Raw genomic sequence first — 21,389 nt, forward strand, 5'->3', positions numbered from 1 at the left:
TCTTTCCATCTGCGGTGCATTGAGAGCTGCTCTTCTTATTTCCAAGCAGGCCTCTGTCTGGGTGTGGGCATCCTTCTCTCTGTCCCTGCACGCCTGTGGTTCCACTCAGGGGTGCCTTGCGGTGTGTCGAGTTGGCACCTCTCAGCCAGTGTTTGTCTGGCATCATTCCCACGGCAGCCCCAGGGCCAGATTTCATCTCAGGGATGGCACACGATTATCAAGAGGTTTGTGGCTCAACTCTGGCCCCAGGTGTAATATTGAAGCATCGGGCATGTTTGCTGTATCACTCAAGTCTTGCTTCGTGTTTGGACTGAGTTCTGTAGCTTTGAGTTCCAGAAGAGGAAAGACCCCAAGCGAAGGAGTCACAGCTGCAACCACACAGCATTTATCTGCAGTAAAGGAAGAGCTCCCCACCCCTGCGAGAGTCCCTCTGGGATCTCTGAGAGCTGCTTCTCTTTACTGGGGGAAAGCATGGGTAGGCGGGTCAGATCAAGTCAAGCAAATCAAGAATGGGCCGTGGGCATGTGGAGAGACTAGGATTATAAGAGTGAGAAATTTAAAAAAAGAAAGAAAAAGAAATAAGAAATAAGATTGTAAGAACAGGCCCTTACTGTGCGCAAGGTACTGTTCTAAGGCTATTACATGCACTAAGTCATTTCTCCCGGTGACACTGTAAAGTGCATACCGTTTTACAGGTGGGGACAGCTACTGGGAATGCCACCGTCTGTCTCTAGAACCCATGGGCCATGGCGGGGGGGCGGGGCGCGGAGGGGAAACAGCATTCATTCGTTGATTGATCCATTCAAGGCACATTGATGAATGCCACGATGGATCAGACACCGTGCGGGGTGTGCGCAGGGTGGGATGGGTGGTTTTGGTGGCGCAGGGCGGGGGGGGGACACAAAAATCAGTCAGATACTGACCCTGTCCTCTAGGAGTATGTAGACAGGCGAAAGCAAACGGCTGACTCTGAGACGAGGTACAAAGGACACACACATGAGCGGCCATGAGAATTCAGAGAAGGGAGAGGTGCCATCTTCCTGGAGGAATCAGGGAAGTCTTCACGGAGGAGGGGGCTGGCTTTGCAGTGCGTTAGGTGGGGGAGGGCGTGGCAGCACAAGAGGCCAGGCACAGTGTTGGGGGAGCCCAAAGTGTACATGGGGAACATCACGGGGGCCAGTTTAGCTGAAGAGCAGGGAGCCTGAAAGTAGAGATAGAAAGAAAGCTGGAAAGATCCCCAGGGTCCTGCCTGTAGAAGGCCTTGGATGAGAGGCCTAGAAAAGGAAGCTGAGGCCTGAGAGTGGGAGTGTGTGGCGTAGTGAGACGCGGACTTGCCCAAGCTTGTAAAGGGAGGTAGTGGAAGACACCAGTCGGAGCCGGGCCCACCGGGCTCCCACGTTAGTGGTTTCCCACCACATTGAGCCAGTGTGGAAACGTTTCATGTGCAGAAAGGATGAACAAAGAGGGAGGTGACCCAAGGGTGTGAAACGAGTATCAGTTTTGGACTCGGGCAAGACCTGGGTTCCTGTCGAGGCTCAGCCCTCATTCCCTGTGTGACCTCGAGCAGGTGACTCAATGTCTTGGAGCCTCAGTTTCCTCAAGCATGAAGAGCGTCTGTGGGAGGATGAAACGAGCTAGTGGATGCAAAGGGCTCAGCTCAGAGCCGGAAGTTAGTGAGCATTTTTGCAGCGGTTGATCTTCTTACCATCGCCGTCGTTCTTATCCATTTTAATTAGGGTGAGCATATGTCCCGGTTGCTAGAGACAGGCCCATGTGTGTTGCTGTCCCAGCGTAATTATTAAACAGCTTCCCCATCCACGCTCAAAAGTACCCCGGTTTGGATGATAAATGGCATGTTCACTGTAATTACAAAAAGCAGGCTGGCTCTTGAACTGCCGCCAATGTTTCTCGCCCACCATTGCTGTCCTCTGTCTTTGTCCAGTCCCAGGACCGAGGCCACGTGTACCCTCCATGAGTCCTGGATCAAGCACGAGTGAGGACAGCCTGAGTTCTGCCCCTGAGTTGCAGTGTGTCCACAGGCAGGTCCCTCTGTCACTCTTCCCATCTGTAAATGACAAGAGTGGATTAAATGACCTCCACGGGTCCTTCCGGCTTGGACCTTCTATGCTGCGAAATTCCTCCATGCCTAGGGAAATAACAAAGGCCCTCCTGCATGCCACGGGCATTTACTGGCCACCTCCCATAGGCAAGCTCTGTGGGACGCAGACATGTGCACCGTCTGCGGGGCTTGGTAGATGTCAAGGTGAAGCTTCCCTGTGGCCGCTCTTGGGGCCTGATGTGTCCCCTGATGGTGGTTAAGAGCATGGAGTCTGGAGTCAGATGCTCTAGCACTGATGACTTCCCCACCCTGATTCTCAAGCTTCCTCATCAGGTCGTCATTACTGCCCAAGTGTGCCTGGGCTCCCTGGTGGGTGGGGCAGGCACTCCCCTCTCATCAGTGAAGGTTACCGTGGGTGCCTCATGGCTGTAGGACACCCTGAACAGTCCCTGCTCAGATTAAGCACTCTCTTTCTTAAACTCAATATCTAAGTCGCTACATCAAACAGGTGTCACCATTCAACATGCCTGAGATTTGAGACACCAAGTTCCGTAAAAAATGAGCAGTGTTCTATTTGTTTGCTTACTGTCAAGCCAGAATCCCACACAATCGTTTCATTTAAAACACTAGGAAGCTTGTTGAAACAGTTGCAAGATGATTCCTAGCAGCCAAAAGTGGCAGCTTGGGGACAGGCTCTGTGCTCGTGACAACCCCGCCCAGAAAATGAATAGCCCGGAAGCAGTTCCTGTCCCAACACGTGCCATCACTTCTGTTGTGGAGAGAGGCCCAAATAGCTCGGGGCTGTATGTTTGTCCCGGGAAGTGCAGATTATTGGAGAAGTCCAACCCAACGAATCTGTGCCACTCAGGTGGTCACTCAGGTGGTCCCTGGGAGTGGCCCGCCTTCCTGTTTCATAATAGCAAATCCACTTTACTTACACGGGAAAGACGCCAGACATAATTCCCAGTAAAAGTAAGGGACCCTTTGGGAAAAGTAGGGGGCCCGCAAAGAAAGCTTACACTGTTGGCCCCAGGATTTCACTAAAGAAATGTGTCTTCAAAGGAAGCTGTCCATAGTAATTTGTTTAAAGGAGATGGCCATTAAACTTCATAACATAAAGGACAAAACTGAAATACTGGCCCAAAGACAACTTGATCAAATTGGAGAAGGTGTACAGAGCGCTGCACCCAGGTTCTGTTGTTCTTGACTTTCCACTCACTGCCTGGCACTCCTGTGCCCATTACCTTGCTTCATCCCTATGGCAACCTAGGCAGGAGCATCAGCTTTACCTGTGGGGTCCACTGGGGATTAGTGTCCCCAACGGGTGGGGATTAGTGTCCTGCTGCAGATGTGGATTAGATCCTCCATTTGTTTTACTGAATGGGTTTCTGGTGGAAGACGAGATAGGGCAAGAAATGAAGTCCCCTACCCAGGATAATTTCAAGGACAGAGAGATTTAGGGTAGAAATACAGGCTGAATGCAACAAAGCTCTGGTTCTGAAAAAAACCAAACAAACAACAAACCAGCTTTTTTCAATTAAAAAAGAGGGGTAACCAATTGCAAATGATTGCAAATCCGTGTGACTAGGTATTACAGTGCTTCAGAACCAGATAAGTACTCTGGAAAATATTATACAGAAAAGAACAACCTTTGAATACAAAATTGAGGCCATTTGTATGCGAAAATATTCCCTGGGCGTTTCGTAGACTAATCACCCCTCCTTTACAAAATTATTTCCTTTCCATTATGTCATTTGATCCTTACAGCAGCCCTATGAGGGATGAAGGGCAGGATGATTATCCTCATTGGGGAGATAAGCAGATTGCAGCTATTACTGCCAAAGCAACATCAAGAGAAGAGTGTGGCAGGGCTGGACCTGGAACCCAGGGCCTGGATCTCCAGACCATTGGGTTTTCTACCTCACCCAGGAGTCTGCCTCTGAGCAGATTCAGAGGTGAGATGAGAAAGCCGGGCTTGGTTTCCAGTGGGAAGCGCTGGGATCAAGGCCCTGGGAACTGGCCGCGGGTGGTGGTAGAGCAGGGGAAGAGGGCACTTTGCCCCAGTGCAAGCCAACCCCATTGATGGGCCCCATACCCCAGGACAGACCCGGTGCGAGCACTTTACCATGAGCAGGAGTGCGGATCACTCTCATATCAACTCCGGGGGTTGGTAGGCTCTATTATTCTGCTCATTTCACAGATGAGAATGCAGAGGCACAGAGAGGTCAAGTATCTTGCCCAAGGAACACAGCTAGCAAGTTTGAGGTGATTTGAACCCACCCGGTCTGATTCCAGAATGTCCTCTCCAAGTCTCCTTGTTCTTCTGCCTGCTGGCTAGACCTTTTTTATTCTGATGAATCCATAAAGAAACTGCTTCCGTTTTCAATCCTCTTATTGGAGGTGGGCCATTATTTCCGCCCACGCACTGATGGTTGGGAAATTGCTCCTTGATTCGGTCCATCATTCCTGGGCAACTGCTCCAGTCCATTCATCTGATTTTCCCCAAACCTGTCTCCCCTTATACCCTAGTAAGCGTATCCCGCTTTTGTTCATAGAGACTTGGGACGGGATTGTTGTTGCATGAACGGATTCCGTCCACGTTTTCCTCGGCACACTTCGCAGAGTTGGGTTACGATTTAGTTTTTCTTCCTTTTTATGACCTCGGAAGAACCCAGAGGGGAGGAGGGGCCCTGCAGAGTGGCCCCGCCCCTCGCCGCCTTCCGGAGCCGGTTCCCACGCCAGGCGGACGCTGACGCTTCGCTTCTGCTTCTCTAGGAGTTGGTAGTCCCGGGACTTGGCGAAAAGCACAGCGCTCTTCCTGATGTGGGAATGTGCGGAGCGGCCCGGTCGGCCTCAGACTGCGTGAGGTTAAGGAGGATTCGGAGCCAGGCAACAAGCCAGCCCCCGCCCCGCTCCCCCAGACCGGACGGGGCCCTCGCGGAGCATCCGCAGGACAGGGAAGGCGGGTAGGGAGGGAAGAGGTCTCTTTTTTTTTTTAACATCTTTATTGAAGTATAATTGCCTTACAATGGTGTGTTAGCTTCTGCTTTATAACAAAGTGAATCAGTTATACATATACAATATGTTCCCATTTCTCTTCCCTCTTGCATCTCCCTCCCTCCCACCCTCCCCATCCCACCCCTCTAGGTGGTCACAAAGCACCGAGCTGATCTCCCTGTGCTATGCGGCTGCTTCCCACTAGTTATCTATTTTACATTTGGTAGTGTATATATGTCCATGACACTCTCGGGAAGAGGTCTCTTAAATGACTTTTTCCACCCATCCCAGACACGTTGTAAAACCATGAGAAAGGGTAAAATATGAAACAAAAGTCAGCCCTAACCCTCCCAACCGGTGTGAACCATTGTAAACATTTTGGTATAAATAAATAAGTAAATAAATAAAAAATAAATAAATTTACTGGGATTTTTACAAATTTGGATCACACTCATTACCCAGCTTGGATCTTGATATTTTAATATTTATTGAGAATTTCCCAATATTATTCAACATTCTTCAAAAATGTGAATTAAAACAGCTCCATTATATTAATGAGCCAAATTAATGTAACTATTCCCATGTTGTTGGACATTTATTTTGTTTTCAATTTTTCACCATTATAATATCACTGAGTTGAACGTCCTCGAACATAGTGATAGATGATATGTCATGATCATTAAATGCTAGGCATTTTGCTAAAAACGACATTAGGGCCATCATATAGGTGTACGGAACAAAGGTGCCAGCCAGGGGACAAAGTAGGTGGTTACATCAAGCCCACTCTCTACTCTGCAGGCAAAGAATCCTGGACATCTGCCTGGAAAAGACACAGTTCATGCCCAGAGTGCGGACACCTTTTATGAATTTCCCCAAAGAATCATACAGGTTAGCAGCCCTAAGGGCATGGTCTCATTAATGCTCAAAACAAGTCTACGACGAAGGCACTATTACCCCCGTTTTGCAGATAAAGAAAGTGAGGCGTGCCAATCTGATGACTTCCCTAGAAGTAATGTCTAGAAGTAGAACTGTTAGATGTATGTGGCCAAGTGTCCTACAGTAACATGCACATTTATACTCCCATCAGCAGCATAGGAGACAGATGTTTTCCTTCCCTCCTCACACTGTGAAGACCCAATGAAATGTTTACCAGACTTATGGGTGACAAAATATATCATTGTTTTTAATCTCTTTCTTTGCAAGTGAGGTTGGATTTTTTTTTATGTTTGCTATTCATTTATGTAATTTCTTGTGGGTACATCCTATTGAAATCTTTTACCCACTTTCCTCCTGGGAGAATCAGTATTTTTCTTGTTGACTAGTGATAATGTTTTAGGTTAAGGGGATTATCCCTTGGTCCAAAATGTTTGTTGCAAATGTTTACTGACAAATATATCTCTCAGGTTAGGTTTGTTTCTGGATATTTTATATATTTTGTATTACATTTGTGAATAGGAGCTTTTTTCTATTATGTGTTCAAAGTAATTATTGCCAGATTATAAGCAAGCTTTGACTTTTTGTGTATTTAGTCTGTGCCCAGTCACCTTGGTGAAATCTTTCATTGGTGCCAATAATTTTCTAATTTTCCAAACTATTCAGAGTTTCCTAGCATCAAAAATTTAAGGTAAATAAGAATAAATTTGACAAGAGATATGCAAGGGTATTAAGGAAGGCCTAAATACATTAAGAAATATACTGTGTCCATGGTTTGGAAATCTCCACAATGCAAAGATGACCATTCTCTTCCAAATTAACCTGCAGATTCAATGCATTTCTAATAAAAATTTCAACGTATTTTTCTCGTGGTATTTGACAAGCAGATTCAAAACTTTAGATGAGAGAACAGATGGCCAAGAAAAACCAAGACATTTCTTGCTGGAGAGGGTGTGGAGAAAGGGGAACCCTTCTACACTGTCAGTGGGAATGTAAATTGGTACAGCCACTATGGAGAACAGTATGGAGGTTCCTCAAAAAACTAAAAATAGAACTACCATATGATCCAGCAATCCCACTCCTGGGCATATATCTGGAGAAAACTATAATCCAAAAAGATACAAGCACCCTAATGTTCATTGCAGCACTATTTACAATAGCCAGGACATGGAAGCAACCTAAATGTCCATCGACAGATAAATGGATAAAGATGTTTTATATATATATAAATAGGATGTTTCTCATATATGTGTATATATATATATATATATATATATATATATATATATATACACATAATGGAATATTACTCTGCCATAAGAAAGGATGAAATAATTGCCATTTGCAGCAACATGGGTGGACCTAGAGATGATCATACTAAGTGAAATAAGTCAGACAGACAAAGACAAATATCACATGATATCACTTATACGTGGAATCTAAAAACATGATACAAATGAACTTATTTACAAAACAGAACTAGACTCACAGACATAGAAAACAAACATATGGTTACCAAAGGGGAAAGCTGGGGAGGGATAAATTAGGAGTTTGGGATTAACAGATATACACACTACTATATATAAAATAGATAATCAACAAGGACCTACTGTATAGCACAGGCAACTATACTCAGTATCTTGTAATAACCTATAATGGAAAAGAAGCTGAAAAATTATATATATATATGTATAACTGAATCACTTTGCTATATACCTGAAACTAAGACAACATTGTAAATCAACTATATTTATTAAAAATTGAAAAAAAAGAGGCATTTCTGAAGAAGGGAACGAGGTGAGGGACATGATCTTACCAGATATCAGAGCCATCTTTATAGATCATTGGGGTGCAGAAAGTGGACTATTTGCAAAATGGTCACAAAACAACTGATTCTGAAGAAATGAAATTGGATCCCTACCATTCACCACACACAAAAATAAATTCCCTGGGAACTAAAGACTTAAATGTGGGTCTCCAGGTCCAGAAAAGATGGATTAAATGCAGTGCACCCTACTCCTCCCACTAATTGCCATGGAAATTAGGGATAAGTATCAGAAGACTGAGAGGTGAAGAACGGAGGGAGGACTGACTAGGGGTCTCAGGATTCAAGGGATGGCCGAGCAGTGAGTTCTCTAGATGTTTGTTTGGTTTTTTTGCCTCATAGCTTAGGTGCTAGAACAGGCCACAACCCAGAAATGCAGACAAAAGCCGTCCTAAGAAAAGCCTATTCCTTCTGGCCAGTCCTCTTCAGGAATGGGAAGAGGGCAGCTCTGCAGGACAGAACCCTTCTGATAAAACCTGCTCTACTTCACCAAAAACGTAACCATTAAAGAGTTGATAAATTGGACTTCAAAATTTAAAATGTTTGCTCTGTGAAAGACACTGTTAAGAGAATAAAAAGACAAGCTATGGACTCGGCGAAAATATTCGCAAATCACAAATCTGACAAAGGACTTGTATCCAGAAAATATAAACCCCTCTCTGAACTTGGCAGTTAAAAAACAAAACAAAACAAAGCAAAGTGAACAATTCAATTGCGCAAAGAGAGTTAAACTGACACTTCACTGCAGAGGAAATGTAGCTGGTACATAAGCACATGAAAAGTTGTTCAGCATCATTAGTCATTAGGAAAACACAAATCAAAACCGCAATGAAACATCAGTATATACTCATCAGGTGGCTAAAATAAAAATCATAAATAAAAAGTAAATAAAATTTTGTGATAACACTAAATGCTGGTAAGAATATTGAGAAACTGGATCACTCACTCATTGCTAGTGGGAATGTAAAATGGTACAGCCACTTTCTGGAAAACATTTTGGCAGTTTCTTATAAAGTTAAATGTACATTTACCATGTGACCAGCAATCCCACTCTTGTATATTCATCCCAGAGAAATGAAGCTTAATGTTCACACATAAACCTGGACATGAATGTTCATAGTAGCTTTTTTTTTTTTTTGGTCCTAGTGAAAAGTTGGAAACAACATAAATGTCACTCAGTAGGTGAATGGAAAAAGAAAATGTGGTACATCCATACAATGGGACACTACTCAGCAATAAGAACAAACAAACTATTGAGACACACAACAACTTGGATGGAGCTCAAGAGCATTATGCTGAGTGAAAAAGAAGCTAATCTTAAAAGATTACATACTGTATGATTCTGCTTATATAACATTTTTGAAAGGACAAAACTAGAGTGATGGAGATCACGTCAATGGTTTCTGGGGGTTGGGGTGAGGGGAGGGTAGTTGGAGGTAGTACACTGACTGTGATGGTGGTTAAGCACATCTATATACATGGGGTCAAATTTCATGGAACTATACATCAAAATGAAAAAGCCTGCATGTGAAAAGTAGTGAAATTTAATAAGGTCTGTAGTTCAGTTAATAATATCATACCACTGTCAATTTGCCAGTTTTAATAATTGTGCTGTGGTTAGACAATTATTAACATTTAAGGAAGCTGAGTGAAGAGTACAGGAACTCTCTGTACTATTTTTTTCAATTTTTATGAGTCTAAAATTACCTCAAAGGAAAAGCTTTAAAAAACACTAAAATGAAAGACAAAGCTATAGATGTTTTAGAAGGTAATACAAGATGAAATCTTTATAACCTTGGAGTAGGGAAATATTTCTTAAACAAGATACAAAAGTACAAACCATAAGGGAAAAGACTAATAATTTAAAATATGCTACTAGTAAGAGCTTCTGTTCATCAAAATAACCCCATATGCTGTCTCCTGAGACAGCATATGGTATGGCACTTTTTAAATATAGCTAATAAAGCAAGCAAAACTAAAGAGTATATTATTTAGACATACATAAATATGTAATAAAAATGTTTAAAAGTCAATTAAATTAGAAACGCAAAATTTTATACAGTGATTAACAATCAGCAGTATAGCAAAATGGTTAAGGAGAAGACTGCCTGGGTTCAAATGCTGACTTTGTCACCAAATGCTGCCATGACCTTGGCAAGTAACTTAACCTCTGTGTGCTTCAGTGGCCTTGTGTGTAAAACGTGGCTAACTCACAGGGTTATGGTAAGGTTTAAATGAGCTAATGCATATAAAGTGTGTAAAACAATACCTGGCAGGTAGTGAGAACCATATAAGGGTTAGCTACTATTATTATTCTGAGGAAATGAATGGCAGAGGGATGGAATAGGTGATGAGGCCATAGGAGAACTTATGTTATCATTAATGTTCTAGTTTTTGAGTTGGCAGCAAGTTCACAAATATTCATTATATTATTAAAATTAAAAAAATAAAACACATGATATGCCAGCATAGACCAGTGAGGATGGTATAAAATTGAGTGAAAAGAGAAGCGACACACTGAGAAGGTATAGGTTGCAATACATACATGGCCAAATGATTAAAGTCTGGAACATATAGAGAGGTAGTCGACAAACTAACAAGAAAAAGACAACCCAACAATAATAATAACAACAACAAATGGGCAAATGGTATTACTAGCCATTTTCCATGGGTGAGGAAGCCAAATAGCCCATCCACATATGAAAAGATGCTCACTCAATAAATGCAAATTTCAGTTACAGCAAAACACTGACACTCTACTAGTTGCCTAGGGCTGCCATAACAAAATACCACAGACTGAGTGGTTTCAGCAACAAAAAGCTCTTGTTTCACAGTTCTGGAGGCTGGAAGTTCAAGATCAAGGCGCTGGCAGGTTCGGTTTCTCCTGAGGCTTCTCTCCTTGGGTTGCAGACGGCCGCCTTCTCCCTGTGTTCTCAGTCTGTCTGTTGTCTGTGTCCTAATCTCCTTCTCTTATAAGGACACTAGTCATATTGGATTAGGGCCCACCCTAGGGATCTCATTGTGTCATAATCATCTCTTCAAGACTCTATCTTCAAATACAGTCACATTCTGAGGTACGAGAGGTTAAGACTTCAATATATGAATTTGGGGGAGACACAGTTCAGTCCATACCATACACCCATAAGGATGGCAACGTCTATTTCCGAGGAGAACCTGTGCACATGTGCACCTGGAGACATACAGGTGTATAGGAATATTCATAACTACATTTTGCATATTACAAATGTTCACCACCAGTAGAAAGCATTAATAAATTACAGTAGATGCATACAATCAGATCATATGTAGCAGAGAAAATAAATGAAATGCGGTTATATGCAACAATATAGATTAACCTCAGGAGCATCCTTTTTGGCAAAAAAACAAATCACAGTAATGTATGCAGTACAGTACCAAGTTCAAAAGCAAATGAAAGTAAGCAATATGTTGTTTAGATATAAATACAGGTGTTAAATTCAAAGAAAATCAAGGGAGGGCTTCCCTGGTGGCACAGTGGTTAAGAATCCGCCTGCCAATGCAGGGGACACAGGTTCCAGCCCTGGTCCAGGAAGATCCCACATGCCGCGGAGCAACTAAGCCCGTGCGCCACAACTACTGAAGCCTGCACACCTAGAGCCCGTGCTCCGCAACAAGAGACGCCACCGCAATGAGAAGCCCATGCACCACAAGGAAGAGCAGCCCCCGCTCGCCGCAGCTAAAGAAAGCCCGCGTGCAGCAACAAAGACCCAACGCAGCCAAAAATAAATAAATAAATTAATTAATAAAAAAAAAAAAAGAAAATCGAGGGAATAAACAACAACAGCAACAAAATAGAATAGTGGTTGGCCCTGAGAGGGAAAGGAAAAGGATACATGTTTTAAAAATAAACTTAGTGGTAATTATGTGGCTATCATTTAAAAAATAATTATTAAAAAAATAATGTTGAGTCATTATTTTTAAAAATCTTGTACATACTTTATAAATATTTTCTATTTACTCATTATTTTATTTTAAAAATATCTTCAAGAACTAGGCATTCGAAGAATTTTAAGGAAAAAACAAGCTGGAATTGAACCCATAATGACAATTCTTTACAAACAAACAAGCAAACAAACCATGAAAGGATTCTGCGTACCTCCTCAGCCAACATTCCTTGCTAGGCAGCCTCTAAAGTGCTCTCTAAACATCCTTGCCTCCTTGTGTTTGTGTCCTTGTGTAATCCCCTCTCCTTGAGTGTGGGCCAGATCTAGAGACTCATTTCTAATAAATAGAATACAGCAAGAGTGATGGGATGCCACCTCCAAGATTAAGTTACAAAAAGCCTGCAGCTTCTGCCTTGCTGGCCCTCTCCTGATCTCTCACTCCTTTGCTTCGCTGTGAAGTGAAATGAGGAGACAGAATGTTTGTTGCTTTAGACCACTGAGTTTGGGGGTAATTTTTATGGAGCAATAGATACAAATATAAACTCTGTTTCTAGGACTTACCTGAAGAAGTCAGACATCCCTACAAAGCTGTATATACATATGTGTTGATCATATTCATAACAGTGAAAAAACAAAAGTAACCTAAAAGTTCAACAATAACAGCATGGTTAAATAAATTTTGATACTTTATATAATGTAATATCAGGCAACTAGAAAAATGACAATATACTACAGACATTAACAGCATAATAAAGACTATAAATAACACACTATGCCCATAAATTTCACTACTTAGATGAAAGAGACATATTCCTTGAAAGACACAAACTACCAACATTTACTGAAAAAGAAATAGATAACCAGAAGTCTTACATCTATTAAAATGAATTGAATGGAACTCTGACTTGAAAATCTTCCCACAGATAAGCCACATGAATTCATTTTCAACTTTTATCAAAAGTTTAAGGGATATGTAATACCAATTCTACAAGAACTCTTTGAGCAAATAGAAAATGAGGGGATACTTCTTAAATTATTTTATAATGCCAGCCAGCATTACCCTGACCCCAAATCCAGACAAAACAGTATACAAAAAAAATAAAAAACCCTAAACTAAAACCCAATATTCCTCATGAACACAGTGCAAAAAATGTTCAACAAAATATTAGCAAATTGATCAAGTAATATGTAAAGAAACCAAGTGATGTTTATTCTGGCAATGCAAAGTTGTCTCCACATTCAAAAACAAATCAGTGTTATGCATCATATTAAGAGTCTAAAGAAGCAAAACCACACGATCACACATTCGTTCATAATAAAACTCTCAGCAAATCAGCAATAAAAGGGAACTTTCTCTTCTTGAAAAGGGCATTTACAAAACAAACAAACAAACAATAACAACAACAAGATGCTCCTAACATTATAATTAATTATAAAAGACTGGATGCTTCCCCTCTAAGATTGGGAGCACAGTAAGGATGCTCAGTCTCATCACTCCTATTCAACATCACTCCTGAGGTCTTAGTCAATGCAATAAGTCAAGGAAAATGTATAGAAGCCTTCAGATTGGAATGGAAAAAATAAAGCTGTCTGTATTCACAGGCAACATGATTGTCTATGTAGACAATCCCAAGGACTCTACAAAAAAGCTTCTAGAACAGGATATAAAGCCAATATACAAAAAGCCAATTGTATTTCTGTAAAATAGAAGACAAATACAGTAAACAGTAACAGAAGTATCAATTTAGAAAAAGAAGAACCAAATTGGGGTATTCACACCATCAAATTTCAAGACTTACTATAAAGCAATGGTAATCAAGACAGTGTAGTATTGGTGAGAGGACTGACACAAATCAACTGAATGCAACAGAGTTCAGAAATAACTAGATATAGTCAACTGGTTTTTGACAAGGTACAAAGGTAAAAACCAGCACAAATGGTGCTGGAACAATAATTGGCCATCCACATGCAAAGTAATGAACTTGGACCCATATCTTGCACCACTTACAAAAATTAACCCAAAATTCTTATAGTCTTAAATGTAAAACCCAAAACTATAAAATATCTGGAAGTAAATATAGGAGAAAATCTTTGTGACCTTGGCTTATGCAAAGATCATTTAGACAGGACACACAAAATACAAACCACAATAGAAAAAAAATTGATATAATTTATAAATTGGACTTCATCAAAATAAAATTTTAAAAATTGTGCTCTTCAAGAGATAATGTTGAGAAGGTGAAAAGATAAGCCACAGATAGGGAGAAGATATTTGCAAAGCACATATCTGATAAAGGACAGTGAATCAAAATCATGAAGAACTCTCTAAGCTCATGTGGTAGGCTGAATAATGTCTCCCAAATTTAGCCAGGGCCTAACTCCTGGAATCTATGAATGTCACCTTATATGACAAAAAGGAACTTTGCAGATGTGATTAAATTAAGGATCTTGAGATGGAGAGATTTCCCTGGATTATCTGGATGGGCCCTAAATGTAATCACAAGTGTCCTAGTAAAAGAGAGGCAGGAGGAAGTTTGACTACAGAAAAGGAGAACACAATGTGTCCAGGGAGGTAGAGAATGGAGTGTTGTAGCCACAAGCCATGGAATACAGGCAGCTACCTGAAGCTGGGAGAGGCAAGGAATGGATTCTCCCCCAGAGCCTCCAGAAGGAACCCACCCTGCTGATACTTTGATTGACACCTTGATTGACACTCCAGAAGACTCAGTTTGGACTTCTGGCTTCCAGAACTATATGAAAATTTATTTCTGTTGTTGTAAGCTTTTATATATAGGATGGATAAACAACAAGGTCCTACTGTATAGCACAGAGAACTATATCCAATATCCTATGATAAAACCATAATGGAAAAGAATATTTTTTAAAAAGAATGTATATATATGTATAACTGACTCACTTTGCTGTACAGCAGAAATTAACACAACATTGTAAATCAACTAGACTTCAATAAAAAATATTGATAAAATTTTAAAAATTTAAAAAGAATTTATTTCTGTTGTTTTGAGCCATTAAGTGTGTAGTAATTTGCTACAGCAGCCCTAAGAAATTAATATAGCTCAGCAGTGAGCAGACAGCCTAATTAGAAAATGGGCAAAACTTGAACTGACACTTCACCAAAGAATGGCAAATACGCACATGAAAACATGCTCGACATCATTAGTCATTAGAGAAAAAACAAATTAAAACAACAATGAGATATCATTATATACCTAACAGAGTGGCTAAAATTTAATAAAGAAATGACCATGTGGGGCAACTAGACTTCTCATAGTTTGGTGGTGGGAATACAAAATGGTACAGACATTTTGGACAACAGTTTCTTATAAAGTTATACATACCTTTACCATAAACCCAGCAATCCCACTCTTAAGTATATAATCAAGAGAAATAAAGACATGTCCATTAAAGAAAGCTGTACATGAATATTCATAATAGCTTTATTCATGATTACTAAAAGCTGGAAGCAACCCAAGTGTCCCTCAACCAGTGAATGGTAAACAAATTGAGGTACATCCATACAATGGAATACTAATTAGCAATAAAAACAATTATTGATATATAACAATGTGAATGAATCGCAGAGAACATTGTTCTAAGTGAACTAAGCTAGACCAAAAGTCTACGTACTCTGTTATTCCATTTATATGATATTCTGGAAAAATTAAAACTGCTGGGATAGAAACCAGATCATTGGTTGCCAGGGATCTGATCCAGAGGTGGGAGAAGGCAATTTAACTACAAAGGGGCATGAGAGGACTATTTGGGATAATGGAAAAATTCACTCTCTTGATTATGGTGATAATTACACGACTGTATACATTTATAAAAATGCATAGAAATGTACACTTTAAAAGGATGAATTTTACTGTAAGTAAATTATATTTCAGTAAACAAAAAGACAATTTGAAAATTGGTACAAGCACTATGTTGAAAAAAATCACAATGTAGATCAATGGTTATGGACACTGGAAATTGTCCTTGAATATGTTTAAGTGGGAAAAAAAGTTTGCAAAATAGCAATTAAGGAAAAAACGATGTGTGTGGTTACATACACCCATCCATCCATACATACACATGTGCATCTATTTATATATCTGGAAGAAAATACATAAAAATATTCATCGTGGTCATCCATGGGTGTTAGGATCTCTCATTCATTCACTCCCTCTGTGATATGTGGCCTTGGAAAAGACATTTTCCCTCTTTTGACCTTAATTTTTTCATTAGCAAGGTGACAGAGCTGTACTAACATATTTCTGTCTCAGGGCCTTTGTACTTGCTCTTCTTCCCTCACTGTTCCCTTGGCCTGGGACATGGCTTGGCTCATAGCCACACAGCAGGAGGCGAGCGGTAGGCAAGCGAGCGAGTGAGCGAAGCTTCATCTGTATTTACAGCTGGTACAGGTCCATGGCCTGGGGGTTGGGGACCCCTGTTCTAGCGGGACAAACAGACAATAGGCATAATACATATATAAGACAATGTTGGGCAGTGATAACTGCCATGAAGAAGATATAAAACAGGGTAAGGACACTGAGAGTGATGGGGGTTTTTGCAGTCCGTGACCTGTTAGGAACCGGGCCACACAGCAAGAGGTGAGTGGTGGGTGAGAGAGTGACGTTTCATCTGTATTTACAGCTGCTCCCCATCATTCGCATTACTGCCTGAGCTCCGCCTCAAGTCAGATCAGCTGCCGCATTAGATTCTCATAGGAGCGCGAACCCTACTGTGAACTGCACATGGGAGGGATCTAGGTTGCGCCCTCCTTATGAGAATCTAATGCCTGATGATCTGAGGTGGAGCTGAGGCAGTGACGCTAGCGCTGGGGAGCGGCTGCAAATACAGATTATCATTAGCAGAGAGGTTTGACTGCACGGAGACCATAATAAATCAATTGCTTGCAGGTTCATATCAAAACCCTGTCAGTGAGTGGCAAGTGAAAATAAGCTCAGGGCTCCCACTGATTCTGCATTATGGTGAGTTATATAATTACTTCATTATCTATTACAATGTGATAATAATAGAAATAAAGTGCACAGTAAATGTAATGCGCTCGAATCATCCCCAAACCATCCCCCCACCCCCACCCCGGTCCGTGGAAAAACTGTCTTCCACGAAACCGGTCCCTGGTGACAAAAAGATGGGGACCGCTGTGCTAGAATATGAACTCCGTGAAGAAAGAACTTGTTTGTTTTCTTCACTGCTGTTTCCCAAGCACCGAGAACAACGCAGGCACGTAGTAGGTGCTCAATAAATACTTATTGAATAGTTGGCTGACTATATCTTCCGAGGGATCCTTCTAAAATCTGTCACCTCCTCCAAAATGTTCACGATCTTAAGGAACTTACAATCCAACTGCAGGGACACAATGCAAAAGTGAAACGGCTACCACCTGTGTCACCATGAGCAGCACTGAAACAGAAGGAGGGGGAAGAGTTGAGTCAGGAAGCAAAGAGGGGACTTGGAATTGGCAAAGTGACTTTTGAGGATAGCCTTTGTGTGTCTGGGGTGTGGGGATGCCAACGAGGGGGACTCTTGTGATAAATCCTGCCCTCAGAATATGCCTTGACCTTACAACTCTTTCAGGAGTCATTCCTCTAAGAAACGCAGGAAACACTCTCTGAATCCTGCACAGCCGAAACTTCTGTAGTTCATGCATCACTACAAATTCAGGACACGCCCAATCTGTTCCACCAGCCTTCCCAGGTAAGAGGAAGCCCAGCTCAAGAAAAAAGTGATGCGGTCCCATGGGAGTGGCAAGGCTAGAGCCAAGCTTCCTACTGCAGGCCTTCATTAGCTAAGATGCTGAAGGGCTTTGGCTCCCCCAGCCACCTCTGTGCCAGCTGCCAGGGTCATGTTTGCTCCACAGAGGCCCAGCAGCTGCCAGACTTGGCCACAAGTGTCTACCCTGCTGTGCTGGCCATGGCCCCGGTTCCTTGCCTGCTTCTGTGCCTTCTGTAACTCAGCAGCAACTCAAGGCACTTGGTCTCCAAGAGTTCTCTCTCGAAGGATCGCCTCCCCAAAAGATGCTTCTGGGCGCAAGCAACCCTGGGGCCCTTAGTGAGGGTTAGAAAAACTGCGAGATGGCCAGCCCCAAGCTGCAGATTCAAGTTGATGCAGTTACTACACAAGTCTCTCCATGAGGCCCATAATGACCATCATCTCTAAAGTTGCAATCCCTACCTGCCTACTCCCAACTTCTCTTACCTGATGTTTATTATTTATCATTATTTCTTGTACATCATTTATCATTTCCTAATGCAATTTCCTTTGTTGTTGTTGCTGTTAATTGTTCATCTCCCTCTACTAGGATTTAAGTTCAATAAGGGCAAAGATTTTCATCGGTTTTGTTCACTGATGTATATACTCACAGTGCCTAAAATAATTGCCACTGCTTAAATAGAGCTTACTATGCGCCAAGCCAGGTTTTAAGCACTCAGTATCAATTAAATCATTTATAATCCTCACAAGAACCTATGAGGAAGGTGCTATTATGTTCCCCATTTTACTGATTAAGCAACTGAGGAACAGAGAAGTTAAGTAACTTGTCCAAGGTCACATAGCTAGTAAGTGACAGAATTGGTATTTGAACCCAGGCTTACCCATAACCGCTAGGGTGCTCCACCAAAGAACGAAACAAAACAGCGCCTTGTATGAAGTAGGCACTCCATAAGTGAATGAATGATTGAATCAATGAATGGAACTGTGAAGTGTTCCCCCTCGTGTGGAAAATCTGGTCTTCCATTCCACCACCGCCACCATCACGCGTGTCTCTCCCCAGGAAGCTCTCAGGACAATGAAAGCCTATGTGTTTTCTCAACAGCCCTGCCTCCATCCCTCCTTCTCAGCACCCCTTCCTCCCCTCCTTTCCTCTGTGCTCAATAAATGAACAATGGGAAGGGAGGTCTGAGCGAGGGAGAGAGACGCGATACCCAGTACACCAGCGCTGATCCAGGAGCAGACTGACGCAGAGCAGATCGAGATGAGTGCCGAAGAAGGGGACATCTCGGATGGTGGGGATGAAGAACTAGGTCTTGACATTGAAAACTGCTTTACTGAAGAGGTGGCATTTTGGCTGAACTATTAAAGATGAGTGGGATTTCCAGATTATCAGTGAGAAGTGCATTCCGAGCCCCCAAGGCTGTTGGAATTGTAAACTGGGGACAGAGGGTTCCACCTTCCACCGAGGGTGGTGGGGTGGGAGAGAGAGAGACTAGGCTTTGTGAGCCGTGTTTGTCAGCGAGGGAAGAGGTGCCCAGGGTCTGCCCCGAGTTGAGGAACAGAGGGACCTGTTCAGTGTTGGCTGACACCCCTCCTCTACAGGGATGACGTCTTTCCTTGAGCTTCCAAGTCACACCTGAGGGAGGTACGGGCTGGTGTTCTTGGTCCTGTCACATCACAGGGACCCATAGGGTGATCTTCCCCAACAGGGCCTCCCTCTTCCTTTCTTTTATGCCTCCTTTCCTGCTCTCTCCCATCTGTCCACTCAATCTCATTTCCAGTTCCCGTGTATATCACCATCTTACCTGCAGCCACCTCTGCATCTCATTTGGGCCCCGCCGCCTTGCCTGGGTGGTGGCAAAGACTGATCTCTGGACCCACTCTGCCCTCGCCTTGCTGGGCTCGTGGTCAAGCAGGCAAGCAGCAAGGCTCTGGTAGGTTCCAACTATGTGCCAGGACTTGGGCCAGGGAAGCCATTCCCCTCCCCTCAGCCCCGTGGCCTGTGCCTTGGCTTCACCATCTGGGAAATGAAAGGGTTGGATTCTGTGATCTTGAAAGTTCCTTCCAGCTGCAGCTTTCTAGGGGAGTATTTGAATGCCCTCCTTTTGAAGCTCCGAGTTCTGTAGGGAAATGATTACCATAAAAATGTTTCCAGGTTGGTGCACTGGCTTCTGTCAGGGCCTCACTGTTTGACAACCACTGTGCAGACTTAAGTGATATTTACACACAAAAATGTTTTACTGTGGGACGCCATCATTACCCCAATGTCAGGGGCCAAGGATAACACCCCATTACAGGCCTTCCCTGTTACATGAAGAAAGAAAGATTCATTCACTCATTCAGCTAAGCCCAACTGTGTACACAAATCTGTAGTAGGTGCTATAAAAAATAGGCCTGATCTCACCAAGGGCTCAGACAACACAAAATCATCCGATCTGGGGAGGAAGGGACTACTCATCTAAGAGCATCCACCCTCCACTTCCACCTCCACCCCAGGGGAAGAGCCCACCAAGGGGGCAGATGCTTGCATGCAGCAGCTCTAATAGTCTGACAGGTAGAAAGCGATTCTTGAGGATGAGAGGAAGCAAACTCCCCATGGCTTCTGCCCTTGGATCCTAGGTCTCTACCTGCTCCGCTCTGTACTCCCTACTCATTTCATCTCCCTTCCCTGTGAAAGCCCTTCAAACACCTGAAGACAGAGCTCTTCCCGTCCTTTTCTTCCTCAGGCTACATGGCCTGTTCCTGCAGCCATTCCTCAGGTGCTACCAGTGTGCGAGAGGCTTACCACCCACTGTACTGACTCTCTGCTCTCATTCCTTTGAAGCAGCTTCCGATGTTTCATCCTGGGAATCTCTCTTGCGGCAGATCACAAAACTGTCCGTGGAACAAAGAGATGCCTTGGCTCTTAGAAAAGAACTTACGCTCTCAAAAAACAGATGAATCTCCAACTGCCACCTTTCTTCACGTATCCTGGAAAGCTAACTGGATATGCCTTTAGTCCCACCCATATCTAGTTCAGACATTGACCGATGGGGAAGTGAAGAGACTTGCTTAAGGACACACAGGAGTCGCAGACAGAGTTGCACGTGGCCCCCAGCTCTTTTTGCCCCCAGCCCAGTTCTCTGTCTCCTGTGCCACATCAGGGCTTTGCAGTTTATCCAGTGACTACTACACCTGCTTGGTCATCAGATCCTCATAACAAACCATCTCCAGATGAAGTAAACGAATGCCCAGAAAGGGATATCGACTTGTGTGTGGTCCCACAGCAAGGAAGTGACAGAGGAACCCAGATTCAAGTGCAGGTCCTTGGCGTCAAGTCTAGTTCTTGCCACCGTAACCCAGTTGTTTCCCCCACTGGCTCTTGTGTGTTGGCCTTGTGGACACAGAGGTGAGATGCCACAGTGACCAATGTGGGGATACACATTTGGCTCTAAAAATCCACCTGGGACAGGACAGAGAAGACCTGCAGAGAGATGATTTGAGGCCCTTGTTGACAGTGAGATGAATGTGTTTCAGCAGTGAAATGTGGTCAGCAACAAGTGTTGGCAAGGTTAATAGGAGGCCACCATCCACAGGCTACTTATGGAGGCAAGAACAAAAGTTTGGCCGTCTTGGGAGGCACTGAGCTCCTCGTTTCTGGAAGGGGAAATAGAGGCTGAATGACCACTTGGCAGCTTGCAGTTCTAGGAAGGATTTCTTTTGTGATGGTGTGAGCCTCCATTGCCTCACACATTTCCAGAGGCAATGTTTGCTCTAACTTGTCTCGTGGGGCTCAGGGCCTTTTTTAAGAGGAAAGATAGGAATGGTGGCTGTCTTGGCCAGGCTCTAGGACAGGTGGAAAGCCAGATGCCAGTGCCATGTGTCCAGATAAAGTATGTGACACCAATGTCAAGGTGGCACTCCTAAAGGAAAG

The 21,389-nt window shown here is 42.9% G+C and overlaps 1 long non-coding RNA gene across 2 annotated transcripts; it reads right to left on the bottom strand.

Annotated features, from left to right (window-relative positions):
- Positions 1-1,412: 1,412 nt before the first annotated feature.
- On the bottom strand, positions 1,413-18,795 carry LOC309620901. 2 transcript variants are annotated; one of them, XR_014239721.1, is made up of 4 exons: positions 11,950-18,795; positions 11,687-11,721; positions 4,340-11,004; positions 1,413-2,065 (listed from the first exon to the last, which is right to left on the bottom strand). It is a non-coding gene; the product is annotated as an uncharacterized lncRNA (long non-coding RNA). The 2 variants fall into 2 exon arrangements; XR_014239722.1 differs by lacking the exon at positions 1,413-2,065 and having other exon boundaries at positions 3,258-11,004.
- Positions 18,796-21,389: the final 2,594 nt, after the last annotated feature.

The sequence above is a fragment of the Balaenoptera borealis genome, assembly GCF_965194805.1.
Source record: "Balaenoptera borealis genome assembly, chromosome: X".
NCBI classification, from domain to species: domain Eukaryota; kingdom Metazoa; phylum Chordata; class Mammalia; order Artiodactyla; family Balaenopteridae; genus Balaenoptera; species Balaenoptera borealis.